At 40.4% G+C, this 16,180-nt stretch overlaps 1 non-coding gene across 1 annotated transcript; it reads right to left on the bottom strand.

The window, feature by feature from the left end:
* Positions 1 to 9,902: 9,902 nt before the first annotated feature.
* Positions 9,903 to 10,007, bottom strand: LOC123827606. The gene has a single exon (XR_006787266.1). It is a non-coding gene; the product is annotated as a U6 spliceosomal RNA (small nuclear RNA).
* Between the last annotated feature and the right edge of the window lie 6,173 nt (positions 10,008 to 16,180).

The following is a 16,180-nucleotide window of genomic DNA, read 5'->3' as shown; positions in this document are numbered from 1 at the left end:
TCAATTCTCTGACACCATTAGGAAGTTCAATAATTCAGTTCAGTTCTGACACTGTCTATATGAATGTAGCATCAGATCCCGCAGGTTAAAAGGGCTCAGTCTCTCAACACTGCTCCTACTTCAGATGACACTTGCAGGTCCCAAGTCATGCATACTTCTGACCAACTGGCTACAAATCAGGAGATTCCCACAACTCTCTCCTCAAATTTGAAATTTGTAAGAACTGCTCACAGAACTTAAGAAAATAGTTTACTTATATTCGCTGGTTTGTTATAAAGGATACAACTCAGAAACAGCCAAAATGCAAGAGATACATATGCCTAGGGAAATGGTGGTTGAAGAAGATCTTCCATCCTCCTCTCTCTGGGCATGGTATCATTCCCGCACTTTTATGTGTTCCTCAGCCGAAAAGATTTCCAAACTCTGTCTTTTAGGGATTTTTATGGAGATTTCTTTTCTTTTTTTTTAAATAAGTTTTTCTTTTTATGATTTTATTTATTTATTTTTAGGGAGGGAGGGAGAGGGAGAGAGAGAGAGAGAGAGAGAGAGAGAGAGAGAGAGAGAGAGAGAGAGACATCAATGTGCGGTTGCTGGGGGTCATGGCCTGCAACCCAGGAATGTACCCTGGCTGGGAATCGAACCTAGGACACTTTGGTTCCCAGCCCGCACTCAATCCACTGAGCTACGCCAGCCAGGGCTTTAGATTTCATTGGACATTGGTGATGAACTCAATCTCCAGTTCCTCTCTTCTCTCAAAGGTTGGAGAGTAGAGCTGAAATTTCAAAACTTACCACCAAGAAGTGGTCTTTCAGGTGACCAGCTCCCAACCTGAAGCTAGAGATATCTAGGAGCACAAAAACCACCTCATTAGAACAAAAGACTCACCTAATACTTTGGAAATCCCAAGGGTTTAGGAGCTCTTTGCCAAGAACTGGGACAAGGGTCAGGTATCTTTCTGTGGTACCACAAGTTACTCCCTGTTTTAGACTAAGGATCCCTTATAGAAAAAATTAACAGTTAAAAGATGTTGAAACATTACTGTTACAGAACAAAAGGGGGGCCAAGAGGGGGCAAGGGCAATATATTATTACCCAAAAGGAACCCCCCAGGTTTGTTATGTCCACCGCCAGAGAAAAGACATCTCTCAACACCAGAGATTCATGAAAAGGAAAGGAAATGTTTATTTAATGCTGTACAAACTGAAAGTAGTGACCTAATGTCTTCATCAAAACCCCAAAGTCCCTTAAAACACCCACAAACACACACAGTCCTCCCTTCCCCCCTTTGCCCAGTCTGGGGTACCGTATCTCAGGAAAAGAAATAAAAGTCTGAGGACCAGGCAGCCCCCAGTTCTTCTCAGTAATCCGTCTGGGCCAGTAGGTCTCCCTCGGTTCCTGGCACCATCAGCTGTGTCGCTGGTATCTCTGCTAAAGCTGGGTGGTGGTTCCCCCTACTAAAGCTGCGGGGGTCCCCACTCTGGCAAAGCCATGTGGCTCTCTCTCCCAGAGCCACAGGAGTCCCTAATCAGGCAAAACCACATGATTGCCCCCTCCTCAATGGCTGCAAGGGGGGGGCGGTCGCCACTCTGCCAAAGCCGAGTGGCAATTCTCTGCTAAAGCCACATGGTCATTCTCTCTCCCAGGGCCTCGGGAGTTCCCACTCTGCTAAAGACCAAGTAGTTCTCTCCCTGCCAGGGTCCCAGCCGAGTGGTCCCCTCCTCGATGGCTGCTGTGCCTGGATTTAAATCCCCACGCCAATCTTCCTCTGCAGCCCCATTTCTGACTCCTCCCACAATTAGTTACACCTGCCAGCACTCACATCCTTCCAGCTTTACTGGGCTTCCATCATGGGTCTGGGCAGGTGTGGCCCCATGTCATGGAGCCAATCTTCTTCAAGCTCCCGTGCAGGCGCTGTAACTCAGGGGACCTGCCTCCCAGTTACATCTTGGTGGGGAAGTTACTTCCATTCCCCTGGATCAGAGCATGGCCACAGATATTTAACACATCTATGCAACCAGTTAAAGGTTATAGATATGTTAAATGACCACACCAGAGGTTAGCTGCAAAGCTGTTGCTATGCAAAATAGCTCTCAATGGCCCTGCTCCATGTGTCCCTTCCCCTGACTCACACCTGTGGGGGCTGGGGGGGGCGGGGTGAAGACATCCTAATATTTCCTGAACACCTTGAGTTCTGGACCCTATTTCAAATCCCTATTTGGGGCCCCCCTCTTGGCTGCACCCTGTTACATTACTAGAGTTGCATTCCATCATTAACAGTTAGTCCAGTCCACCATCATATTATATGAAAATGTCTCCCAGAGGGAGGCAGTCAGATTTGAAGGCTTAGACCTTGTCAGGTTCCAAAAGCAGGAACGGTCTCAGTGATATATGGCTTCATCCTTTCAGGGATCTGATATACAGCAAGTCCTCTCTTAACATTGTTGATTGGTTCAGTGACTTAAAGGACAACAAGGCAAAACAAACCACTTTTACCATAGGCTTATTAATAAAAACAAGAGTTAACTTCCTAAGGCATCTTGTCAATGTTATAACAAAACGTCATTGAACAAGGACCTGCTCTAACTGAGCTTAGACACACTATCTTTTGCTTTAAGCCAGGTTCCAGGTATTAATGTGATTAAAAACAATAATCAATCTAGTAAATTTGGAGATTTAATCGGCTGTATTAAGGGGTTCATGAATCTGGTAACATCTGCTCTAGCAACTAGACAGGCACTTTGGGTGAGTTGCACTGAATGGAAGGATTTTGTAGGAAGAAGGGTGGGGCAGGAAGCTATTATCAAAATAAAAGATAGGATTGTTTTCAGGCCCAGGGCATCATCTTTTCTTTGGCAGGGGTGGGGGAAGAAGATAATGGGCAAGGGCTTTATTGTGCAAATTGCCTCTTCTTTCTATGGGGTATAGAGAGGGCCCAAGACACAGATTAACTCTTTAAAGTCAACCAGAAAAGTCCAGATTGATTGATTAAGATTACATTTCTGGTGAAGATCAAAGCTGCAGTTAACTCAAGTGCTTAAGCTGCTTTAGTACAAGTGACGCTATCTGGGGCCTACTTTTGTCTTTAACAGTGTAATATTGGAATTCCCTCATGCGTTTATCCTTGGGTACTATTCCTTCTCTCCATGTATGCCTCAAATTTTTTGTTTTTGCAAGGGAGATTAGGTTTGACCACTGTACTAATCTAGATTATAGGCAGCAATACTCATCAATCAAGTACTGTTCCTTACCCACTCCTATTCACATTGGGTGGGATTATGGAGGTATAGAACTAGTTAGCTATTTTTACTACTAGGCAATATAGCTGCATTCACTGTGAACCCCAGTTTTGCCCTGTGGACTATAGACATATTCTGTTTTGTCAGGTTCTTAGGAATTCTGACATAAAGATTTAAAAACACAGTTACACATTCTTAAGAATTATCCCTGCTTCCAACGCTTATCATTTCAGGTCTGGTTGTGATGCATTACACCAGGTAGGAGAAAGGAAGCAGAGGTGATCTGGGAAAGAAAAACAAAATCCTGACACCAGCATCCTCCCTGTTTAGAAAGAATTACACAGTCAGAACATCACCCTCCTTCATCCTCCGTTCCCCAGATCCACCACAAAAAGAGTCATCCGTCTACTGGGAGCACTTCTTTAAGCACCCTCATGTTGAATGCAGTCACACAAAATGAAGGTCCATTTCTAGCCCCATTTTAAACAATCCACATTTCCGTTGACTGTTCCAATTCTCTATCAAACTATTACTCTAAGGGAGATAACTTAATGCCCATTATTGGATACCATGTGCTATAAATTGTGTTTCTTGGTCTGAAGAAATGTGATTCAGTGGTTCAAACTGGCACAGCATCTTTCGTTCCCATTCTTTGAGAGAACTCAGTATTTGAATTTACATCCAGGTCAGCAAAGTCCAGCCCGGAGTCAGGGTCCAGTTCTATTAGGACTTATCTGTAGCCCCTTCTGGCCACTGAAATCAATGTAACTTGGCATCCTTAACCCCAGAGAATCTGTTGCTTAGCCACCTGCAGTTCATGATCTTTTTACTGGCACACAGAAAAGTTCTTATTGTCATTTTGGGCCTCAGAGGGTGCAAAAGGGTGAATACGTATAGATTCAGTTCATCCCTGCATTTCCGCAGCCCTCCAACCATGTCCACTTATTCCATGGACCCAGGTGGTGACCACACATGAGCACACTATAACTGAACAAAAATCAGAGGTCTGGCTGCCTGTCACCACACAAGCCAAACTAGCGAGGCAAATGCTGGTACAATGGAAAGAGGTTTTATTCAGGTGTTGTGTGACCTGTGAGAATGGCAGACTCCCACCTCAAAGCCCATCTCCTCTTTCTGCCATGGAAAAAAGTTTGGTCATCCTCAGTAAGACCAAGACAAAGCTCCATTTTAAAATAGAGACCATTGGAGCCCACAGGCAGCTTCTAAGCAGTCTTAGTCCCCATTCAGGCAGTTTTGCTTGTTCCTGGCTGCTGTTCATTTCAGGCTCCCTCCTTGAGCCTGTGTGTGGAACCCACATGACCATGGGCCATGTGACTGCCCAGGCCTCACGGTCAAGTGTTCCCAAACAAGAGAGTACATGAATGCACCAGTGAGAGCATCACAGGTGGGCAAGAGAGAGAGAGGCTCCCTCCTGGATGCCATGGCTGCTAAAGCCTCATGGCCCAAGGAGAGAACAGGTGAGTACACCTTTCAACTGTAGGTCACTAGCAAGAGAGACACAGAGTGCTCTTTATTCCCCTGGGATTCTATTAGCTTGGGTTTGGGATGGACCAGGAGATTTCTCATCATGACCAATCAACTTCCCAAACTTCCATCAACTTTAGGTGGGTCAATCTCCCAACCAATCTCTTCTTTCCCTGGGCCAGACTGACAGGTCTCTTTGGTCCAGCACCTTCCCCTGCACAATTTTGACTTCTGTGGCTCATGTGCCACTTTCCTCTGGCCCTACCTCCAATCTGGTACTGGAAGTTGGGTGAAGGTTTTTTTTTTTTCTTTTTCCAATTATTCTGCTAGCTTTTCAGACACTCAGTGTAAGTAGCCCTCCCTGCTGCCATTTAGACGGGCAGGGAGACTGCCTGGTGCTCTGACTGTTCGATGGTAACAACATCACTCACCAATTCCAATAACCTCTCCAACCTGGCAGGGATTATAGGCATCAACATATTCCATTTTAATGCGCCCTTCAAATTACCATAGTGGTTTCCATAAGACTGTGCCCCATATGGTAATCCCTTTTTGTTGTTATTGTTTTATTTTTTATTGTATTCTTTCCATTACCATTTAGTTCCCTCATACCCCCTCTTCCCCTGTAACCACCACACTGCTGTCCAAGTTTATGAGTCCTTTTTGCTTTTTCTTCAATCCCTCCATTCCTTATCCAGTTCTGCCCTTAGTTGTCATCCTGTTCTCTCTCTCTCTGTTTCTGTCTCTATTTTGCTTGTTATTTTACTTTGTTCATTAGATAGGCTAGTTCACCACTGCCCTTCTATCTGACTGCATGGCCTGCATCAACAAATTAGGAAAAACAAACGTTGTGGCAGACAACAAGTAATTCATCTCACTGAGCTGATTTGCTTTTACTTTCTTCCATCAAAGTAGTAACTTTCCAAACTTTGAAATTACCATCTACAAACCAAGCAACTCCTTTGGCCAATTGATTGTAGTTTACAGGGCACTGTCCAAGGAATCATGTAATCCATCAACTCTTCATACAGCCACCGAGTCTGTCCTAGGGGAAAAGAGGCTCCCTACTCATAGTACATTTTCCCTGGATTCCCCTATATAAAGTTCTTACAGATACAATTTTTATTTTATTATGGAACTTTTCTGGGCACTGCCCTTTGCATAAGAAAATTCATCCAACATTTCCCAATATGTCACGGGTACTTCAGGTTTCAAGATTATTTTGTGTTCTTCAATCATAGCGGCAGTTACAACACATCTGGTAACAAGCTAATAATTGTCCCTTAAATGGACATAACCACAGTACCGGTGACCATCGCTGGAAGACATTCACAGGCTTTTGGCATAAGCCCTAATATACACTCTATATAGAGGTATCACACAGAGAACATGTTTATAGCAGCACTCCAACTGTGTACCAGTACCTCATTCTATATTGTGGGGGCTTAGGCAGTTTTATTGGTTTCTACTTAGCATATCACTTGAAGGGTTGCTTTACCTGCTTTATGCTTTATAACACTGGGTAGGGGGCATGTCTCCAGCCAGACATAGCATCCATCTTGATAATATGTTCATGAAAAAGAGATAAAACCACTTCAAATAGTGCTCATTCAAAGAAAATATCATCTAAATTTTCACCTTAATCACATCAATCTTTTTACATCACTAATTGTAGCCTCCACAGAGATGTCATCAAATGGTTCTTCATCTAAAATCAAAAAGACCCTCTGGCCATGGATAAAATAGTGAAGGACCTGGACCAGTGCCAAAACAGCAGAATGGGCTCCCAGAGCTTCTCTTCTCCGATTGAAGGGCTCACCACTACATGTAATGACTAGTTCGCAGGACACATGGAGCAGAAGGGAAAGAGGCAGGCAGTGCTGAGCAGCTCTCTGGCCATGATAAGATTTCTCCCAATGGGTCAGTTTAAGGAATCTCTGCCCCATACCTTCCACCAGTATAACGATTTCATGAGCGAATAAAATCTCACCCCATTTGATAAAAGAAAAAGAAGCCAATTAAAGCCAGATAAGTGAAGTAGACCATTCTGTGTGGTGTGGGCCCAGCTCCCACTTGGAGATGCACAGGACCCACACCCATGGATAGGTTTTCCTGTGGGGAATCAGGCCTGCAATGTACCTAGGCTGCTATGAGTCTTGCTTTTTGCTAAATCTCCCTCACCCTGAATTGAGGACATTTACTGCAAAGCAACTTCCTAAAAACCATGCTAAACCTTCCAAGGATGAGAGTAACTGGTCCAACTACTTTTGCCTTTTCATTTGCAAATATCCCTCTTCTGTGATGTGATTAGCAGCACTGGCTCCTTTGTTTTCTGTAAAAGGTAACCACCTAAAGTGAGCTTGTGCTCACTAGTTAATGAGGACCTTCTTGCAATGTGCCCAGTAAGACAATAAAAGCTCATTGGAGCAAGGGCTGAGGCTTTTGCTCCCTTGAGAGAAAAGCCATGCTGTCCCTTTTCCTCCACCAGACTTGGTAATCCACGTGAATGTCTCATTTCATCCATAATGACGCGGACACTGCGAGCCAGTGTCTTCATCAGCTTTTGTTTTTTATATTGTTCGCATCCTCTTGCCCTCAATAAACAATTTTTTAATGTTTCTATCCCCCAAAAAACATTACTCTAAACAGGGTCAAATAGAATGAACTTGTTTGGGGCCTTTTGATGTTAGGAGACCTGCAGGGGCCTGCTTTCCTCTTGACCTTCAAAAACTGTATGAAGACCTCTGTTTCAACACCATCAACATCCATTTTATTTATCTCATATTTTAAAAAACTATCTAAAGATTTACACATAGATAGGACAAGTTCCTTGACTCTCCTCTTTCCTTCTAATTAATTACATTAATGTTTTCTCAGCTTCTGTAAGGCCCATGAGGGGAAGCTGATACAGAGAATTAAATAAGGCTTCTGAACTTTTGCTCAGTTTTATAGCAATAAGGTTACATGGAGTGCCCTTGAAATAGGGGTCTTATTGATCATAAAACTTACCAAACCCTGGGTAACAGGCATATTCAGTGGATGAATAACCACATTATCATAAAGCCAACCCCAGAGGGCTCCCATGTGAGACACATCAGCTGTTTCACCTGGGGGTTTTCCAGTTGGCTTTCATAGGAGAACTCGGACAGCCCCTTTCTCAGGATAAACAGTGCCTATAGTAGTTCCTCTTTAGCACACCAGGCTGCCTCTTTCCTTGGGCATAACATGCTGTGTGTCTGGATCATATGTCGCCACCTGTGATTGTTCCTTAAAGAGCTGTCTGTGCGTCCTGTAGCAACCCAAAACTGGCCTTCCATGCTGAAGCTTTTACAAATATACTGCCCCTAAATTAGTCCCTCTTAATCCATCTCAATGAAGATGCTTCAGGAAGCTGGCAATCTGACTCAGAAATGAGGCATCCCAAGTCTACATACCTCTGGAATCAGATGATTCTTGGTTTTGCTTTTCCTCCACATTGACTACCTTTTTGGCCACCAGAGATGTTTAGTTATTTTTGTTGTCCTGGCACAGTTTTTCCTTTTGGATGTCCTTGAAGTTAGTGGCTGAAAGTCAGACTGCCTGAAATCTGAGCTCTATCCAGCATCATGGTCCAACTCAGCATCTTCTTTCATTTCAGTTTTTACAAATGATTATAACCCAAGGATTGTATGTTTGGCATGCTCTTTCTTACTTTGCATTTTCTTTGGTATCCAATAAGTCAAGTTCTCTGGAAGTTAGATCTACCACCACTTCACTGGTAAGAGATCACAGAACTCAGGAAAATACTTTATAGATATTTGCTGGTTTATTATAAAGGATACTACCCAGGAACAAGCAAAATAAAAGACATGAACAGAACAGTGATGTGGAAGGAGTGATCATGGAGCTTTCATGTGCTCTCCAGGTGCTCCATCCTCCCAGCAGCTCTGTGGGTCATGAACTGGATTGCTTTTGAACCCCATCACTTATATTTTTATCTATGGAGATTTTATTGACTATTGGTGATTAATTTGATCACTAGCCCTTCCATGCTCATCAAAAGTTGGGGGTGAGGCAAAAAACTCTGAGTTTCTAGTCAAAATGTGATCTTGCTGGCAAGCAGCCCCCATCCTGAAGCTATCTAGGGTCCCACTCACAAAGGGTTGACTCATTTGAACAAAAAGCTATCACACTTATCACTCAGAAAATTCCAAGGATTTTATGAGTTCCATTTTCAGGTGCTAGGAAGGAGGATAAAGATCAAATATCTTTCTGGGATACCACAACTACATACTCACCCACAGAATTACTGTACTGTAAGCAAAGTCAAATAGTAGGGCATCAGTTTATATACTTACACACACCGTGTATACTGTTAGAGCTCCTGGCCAAGTATTTGCAATTCTTTACCATCTGTTTTGTCTTGACCAAACTGTGTTCAAACTTCTTCCTTTCCCACAGGCCCCTGAAATTTGGCTTATCCCCAGGCTTGGGCAAGGGCAGAGATGCAGAATACGCCCCCCTGGTCAGCTATCCCAAATCAGTTGACCCACAACAAACACATTTCCTATCAGGTGGCTTCTGTTATACTATTTACTCACTTCTCCTGGCTTGTTCAACTTCCCCTCATAAGTTTCTGCTAAGGTCTGCTTATCTTGTTCCATAAAAGGAAGGCATTTTGCTGTTTTATTTTGATACACTTTCAGATGTGTACTGAGCTCTGAGTATTCTCCCTATTGTCTTACTTTTTTGAGTAAAGTCTCTCCTTATGAAAGACCTGGATTTACTTTTATTTGAAGCAAAGTGTAATAAAGCTGTAATTATATCAGATGTCAATATCAGTATGAAGTCTACCCAGACAAAATGAAACCAAAAATTAAACAATTCTATCATGGATTTGGCCAATACAAATTAGGTAATCTGGATAATGTTGTGAATTATGAAAGTGCTTTCTTTAGGTACTTTCTATAAACTGAATTCTAAAATGAAAAAGAAGCAAAAGCACATTAGTTAAAAATTAACATTTGGCTGTATATCAAGGCAAGATTTTTTAGAATATAAGTTACTCCAATTTGTGAGCTTTAACTTTAGTAGAATTACATTATTTATATTTTATTTATATCTCCTTTGTTTAAACCTAATGAGAAGTCATTCAGTTCAATCTTGTTTAAAAAGATAACTTACTTCAATTTTTAGCACAGAAGAAAAATATGAATGCTTCACACATTTGGGCATCACCTTTGCACAGGGGCTGTGTTATTCTTCTCTTCTTATTTCTATTTTACTGTCTGTATTGCCATGCCAACACCTAATTTTTCTAATTAGAAGACTGTCTGAAATCAGTACACCCCATGGTTCACTTTATACACATTTTCTGGTTTATTATCAAGGATACAACTCAGGAACAGGCAAATTAAAAGACATGCACAGGACAAATGATGGGAAGGAGTGATCCTGGAGCTCCCAGGCGCTCTCCAGGTGCTCCATCCTCCCAGCAGCTCTGTTTGAGATGTCTGTAGACTTAGGAGGGCCACTGATTCTCCTCTTGAAAATAATAATTCTAGGCATTGCCCCATGTAGCCATCAAGTTTTAAAAATTACTTATTTCATAAGAGTTGAGTAGACTGCCATTGTAGGTTTATGTAAGAAACAATACACTAAAAGAAAATGCTGACTTTTAAATGGATTTTAGTTGTGTACATGGATTTAGCTACTTCATATGAGGTAGTAACCCTCTGCTTACTAAATTAGTATTAGTAATTTGAGTACTTGAAAATTCAATGTCAACTAAACAGATACATTTTCTGAAAATATTTAATGATAACAGGGAATTTTAGAAAAGTCTTGGAAGTACAAAGAAAATAAAAATTTATTCAGTTATTTTTATGTTTTGTTTTTAAACATCTTATTTATTCATTTCTAGAGAGAGGGGGAGGGAGAGAGAAGGAGGGAGAGAAACATCAATTGGCTGCCTCTTACACACCACCATTAGGAGACCTGGCCTGCAATCTAGGCACGTGCCCTGACTGGGAATTGAACAGGTAACCTGACCTTTCAGCTTATAGGCCAGCACTCAACCCACTGAACCATACCAGTCAGGTTTGTTTTTTGTTTGTCTGTCTGTTTGTTTGTTTGTTTGTTTTCAGACTTTTTCTTTACAGCAATTTTGCCTGAACGCAATGTTCCACTAGATGATAAATCTATATTGTCAATTTCTGACTTAATATGGTCCCTATGTATGTAGGGAAGCAAAATTTTGCCATTCCAAAATGTGTCTCTTTGTCATGAGGATGATTTTCAGCTGTTTATCTTTTTTCTAAGATTTTATTTATTTGCTTTTAGAGAGGGAAGGGAGGGAGAAAGAGAGAGAGAGAGAAACATCAATGTGCGGTTGCTGGGGGCCGTGGCCTGCAACCCTGCATGTACCCTGACTGGGAATCAACCTTCGATGCTTTGGTTCGCAGTGCATGCTCAATCCACTGAGCCACGCCAGCCAGGGCTCAGCTGTTTATTTTTAAGAAACAGAATATTCAGGAATGTTTCACTTTCCCTTCCCTCTTTAACTACCTAAAATAATTTAGATAAGGAGACTATACAAGCAAGAAAGTCATTTCCAAAGATAACTTCCTTTTCCCTCAAAAAGACTTCTCTGCATGGCTTGGCACACATTCAGTTATCAGAGTTTTCTCTTCTCATCTCCCTGTTTGACGTGTGCTCACCTGCCTGCAGTGAGCGTGGAACGCTGTGGATGGCTCATTGAAACACAAGAAAGATGTACACAGAGACAAGCAGTTTCTGTGGGGAAGTAAAAATGGAATGGCCACTCTCTCTCTAGTGGGGAGAGTGACTTTGGCCACTGTCTCTCCTGGAGGGTGCCCCGTATCCATTCCCAAGCCGATTTTTATTAAGAATACAGATTTAGTTTGTGGATTCATAGTCTGGCAGAAAAGATCAAAAGAAATAGGTGACTTACAAAGGTGCAGACAGAACTCCTGCTGTGATTCTGGGCAGAGATTGGAGTTTTATCATATGAAAGGACTATAGGTTCCAAAGGTTTCCTGTCTGTGCCTTTAATTCCAAGTTAATAACATCCTTCAGCAAATAGATCTCACAGGATCTTGCATATTCTATGTCCCAGGCCTGATTTCCCCGGGGTCCACCATTTCTGGTCTGGGCCACCCCTGCAGGCCTGAGTTAACAGAAAAGACAAAGGCAGCCAGGAGACTAGGATTTCTCACAAGGACTCAGGCTTTGACAAAGCTGAAGGGGCTGGGGTTGATGTCCATCACCCCTTCATATCCACAGCCCCGAGTCTCTTCCCTTAGGGCATTCCCATGTGATCGCATTTGTCTTAGATTCATTCTCTTTCTTAGAGAATTGTTACCCCTCATTGACTGCCAATCATTCAATGAGAGCCAGGCACAGAACAGGTACCGTTCATGCCAGGGAAATAAGTTTTGTCTCCTTAGTGGCTCCTGGTCCGGAGGTCTTTCACTCAGCCCAAGTCACGGGGGCGGGGTGGGGGTGGGGGGGTGGGGGGTGGGTTCAGCTTCCTGAGACCAGGCAGGGCGGTCCCCAACACCTGTTAATTGTCTTCTCCACCTTTGAAGTCTCAGTTCCCTATGCTCTTCTCTTTATCTCATGGAGGTCCATCATACAAGCCTTAATTCCCTTACTGCCTGTCACCTCACTTTCTGAGGGAGGCCCCCCATTTGTACAAAGTTATATTTGTTTTTGTCCCCTTAATCTGTCATGTTAATTTGATTATGAGTCCAACTAAAGAGCCTACAAAAGTACAAGGAAACGTTCTCCTTTCTGGCATGTGCTGTTTGTATCAAACCAGTAATTTTACAATTATAGGAGAAAAATCAGAATCCTCTTTGTTGCTAATGGACAAATAATTAGGAAAACCATATCCTATTCATTCATGTGGCTTTCCTTTCATTGCATAGATAAATAGGACACATGTTCAGTGAAAAGAGAAAAATGTTTATAGTTTACAAATAATTAGTGTAATCGGAGTATAAAACAAATACACCAAATTGCAAGAATATTTCTCATGTTACACGGCTAGTAATTTTCTAACTCTTCCTATATGATTTTATGTCATCTGGAATTCTTCCAGTTCACTTATATTCATGACCTCACCACTGGTAATAATTCACATATTCTGACTAAACCAAATATTTATTTTCCTTTGAAATTATGGCCAGAAACAAGTTTAAAGAATAACATTTGTCACAATTTTTTCTTATGTTTCAAAAGAACACTAGACAAAAAATCCGAGAAAGACACTGAAGCCTATTAAATGAAAGTTATAGTCAAAGTTAAAGTATTCAAAATCATTAATGAGGCTGTGGGTCTTTATAACAATCACACACTGCGGTTTGACCTTCATTTTACATCTCTATGCTTACCAATAGGAGCAGCTCTTCTGAATTTGAAGTTAAACTATTATAAATCATCTGTATTTTTATTAATTCTAAAAGAAATTTGCTTACAGATATAGTCATATTGCACTGTCACTTTTAAGCTTGACTAAATGGTGCTTATTTTGGTCACTGGGAGGTATTGAGAGTTGTATAAATCAACCAGTCATCCCAAATTAATTCACGGAGCTTTACAGAAGGAATAGACCCCATTTACCACTCACTTTGCAGGGAAATCTTGAACTTAAGTGGGCTCTCTGATTAGGAGATCAGTAAAAGTATATAATAAAATATGAAGATAACTATTCATTTAATGTAAATCTGTATATAACAGTACTCTTGTATTTGCCATAATGCCAGGATTATCAATGAATTTGGTTTAACTAGGAATTGTTTTCACGTATAGGGTATGTCCTGGGCAGTCCACAGGCAAGAATATCAGCCATAACTGGAAAATTCTTGAAAATAAAAAATGTCATATTGAAACATTAAAAATGCTCTTCACAAAACTACAGAATTGGACTTGGCATCTTAACAAGCTCTCTGGTCATTTACAGGCACATTGAAATTTGAGAAGCACCGGGCTACGGAACTGTCATAGAGGATGCTTTAGAGGGAGTCCTGTTTAACTCTCTCGTTTTCTTTATTAGCATTTTGTCTAAGGAAATCAAATTTCAAACTATAAGAGAAATGACTCATTTTCTGTCATTTCTAAATTGTAGTTTAAATCTTGGGGCCAGGCCACAAAACACACTTTAGTAACAGACAAAAAATTTAGCCAAACAGACTTTGCCTTTAATGCCTAAAATATAAATCAACTAATTTGTCCAATGTGCAGTGGATTTCAAAATTCAATGAATATTGTCTCATGGCAAGCTCATATACCTCTTTCTTTCTCTCCATTGCCAATGCTATCATCCTGTTTTAAACCGTAACATTCATCATCTGGATTTCCACGATACTTCCTAGCCAGTTTCTGAATTTTCACATTTGTTACCTCTGATACATTTTCTGTATTGTAGCCGTAGTCAATTTTCTGAAGTAGAAAATAATCACTTCGTTTAAAACCCCTGCAATGTTTTTATTTTTAGGAAAAGTTCAAATGTTTTAATAGCAACAGCGTATATCTGTAGTGATCATATTTTTGTTCAACTTTGCCTCCTGCCTGCACCCTTTTTCTTTCATTCCACATTCCACATACAAAACATACTGAATTCCAGCCATTTCCCCAAGCATACATAATAAACTTTAGCTTTGTATATTTAGTGCTTTCCTTAACTATACATGTGCTTCTTGATTTATGCTAGGGATACCTCCCTATAAATCCACTGTAAGTTGGAAATATCGTAAGTTTAGAATGCACTTAGTATACCTAACCTATCAAAAATCGTTGCTTAGCCTCAGCTACCTTAAACAGTGCTCAGAATTCTTACATTAGTTCACAGTTGGGTAACATCATCTAACACAGAGCTTGGTTTATCATGAACTGCTGGATATCTCCTGTAATTTATCAAACACTCTACTGAAAGTGTAAAACAGAATGGCTGTATGGCTACTTCTCATTAATATACACAGCTGAAAGCAGCTTGTTCCTAAAGAATGTTGGAAGCACTGAACTAAAACAACAATGATTATAGCACAGTACACTGTAGAGTATCAGCTAATTGCCCTCAAGGTCACGTGGCTATCTGGAGCTGCCCCTGCCCAGCATCACGACACAGTTTTGTACCACATGGTCACCATTCAAAACTGGAAATAAGGCATCTACTGAATGTTTGTCACTTTTCTACCACCACAAAGTCAAAACACTGGGAGTCAAGCTACCTTAAATCATGGACTGTCTGTGAATAATACACTTTTATTTCTTCTCATTTTAAGTGTCACTTTAATTAGGAAGCCAGCTCATCCTAATTCCCCCCAAATGCTCCTGTGGATTACACGGTACTCTGTATTTATTTCTCTTCCTCTGGCCATTCATGTTATATTATGTTACACAAGGTGGGGCAAAAGTAAGTTTACAGTTGTTCATATGGAAAAAATACAATTAAATTAGTAAATAATAATACAAGAATAAACTCTGTGTTTCACATTCTCACAAATGTAAACCTACTTTTGCCCCACCCTGTATTATATCACCCAATTACTTATAGAACTTTTTGAAAGTGTTATTTTAACTTTTTATAGGTTACCTCTTGGAAAGAAAACAACTTTTTGTTATAAAATGGTTTGATTTAGATTATTATAAGACAATAAAATATAAATCAGCTAAAATTATATTGATAAGAAATGAGTAGTCATTTGGAGGCTGGATTAAACACTCAAGGAGGGGAAAATACAAATATGAAATAAAATTATTGTCTGGCACTAGACTTTATGTGAAAATTTGATTAGGAAAAATATTTAATTTTTAGAGTGACTAAAATAATTGATATATAAAATAATTCTTGGTAAAGAATAAAGTTCTTGCTAAATAATAATAAAATATTTGATACCCACTTATAAGTTGTGCACTACCCATGACTTGCTGTTTTCAGATTGAAGATATATGCTGTGTCCACTGATAAGAGCTGGATTTTACAACTGAATTGGTAAGAGGCAAAGAGGAAACAGTTGTAACAGTGAGTTACAAGAATCAGCAAAAAACACTTGGAAACAGAACTAGGAACAAAAATTTAAGGAAAAGGTAACTCATAGAGTATTTGGCAAAGGTATTGAATTTCCTATAGGGCACATCTTAGGAAACTCAAATAAATTTTATTAAATCTCAAAAGACTGTGTAACCTCAGCTGATGTCTGATTTAATCATAGCTATATTTCCCAATAGATTTGTTTTCAGTTGTAAATTAAGTTGACATTTAGTACCTTTCATGGACTCTGGAAGTGTACAATAAATACTGTAAAATAAATAAATGAATTGATTCACTAAAAAGCAATTCAAATTTAAGGGAACATTTTATCATTCCTAAAATTGGTGACATCATAATTTGATTTCAGCTAAATAAATAGATCTATCTTAAAATTTTGCCCATGGAAAACAAAAACATTTATTGTA

Source organism: Phyllostomus hastatus, unplaced genomic scaffold, assembly GCF_019186645.2.
Source record: "Phyllostomus hastatus isolate PE091 unplaced genomic scaffold, TTU_PhHast_1.1 phas_contig_86, whole genome shotgun sequence".
Taxonomy (NCBI): Eukaryota; Metazoa; Chordata; class Mammalia; order Chiroptera; family Phyllostomidae; genus Phyllostomus; species Phyllostomus hastatus.
The sequence above is the reverse complement of the archived record's forward strand: the minus strand, read 5'-3'. Positions and strand labels throughout refer to the sequence as shown.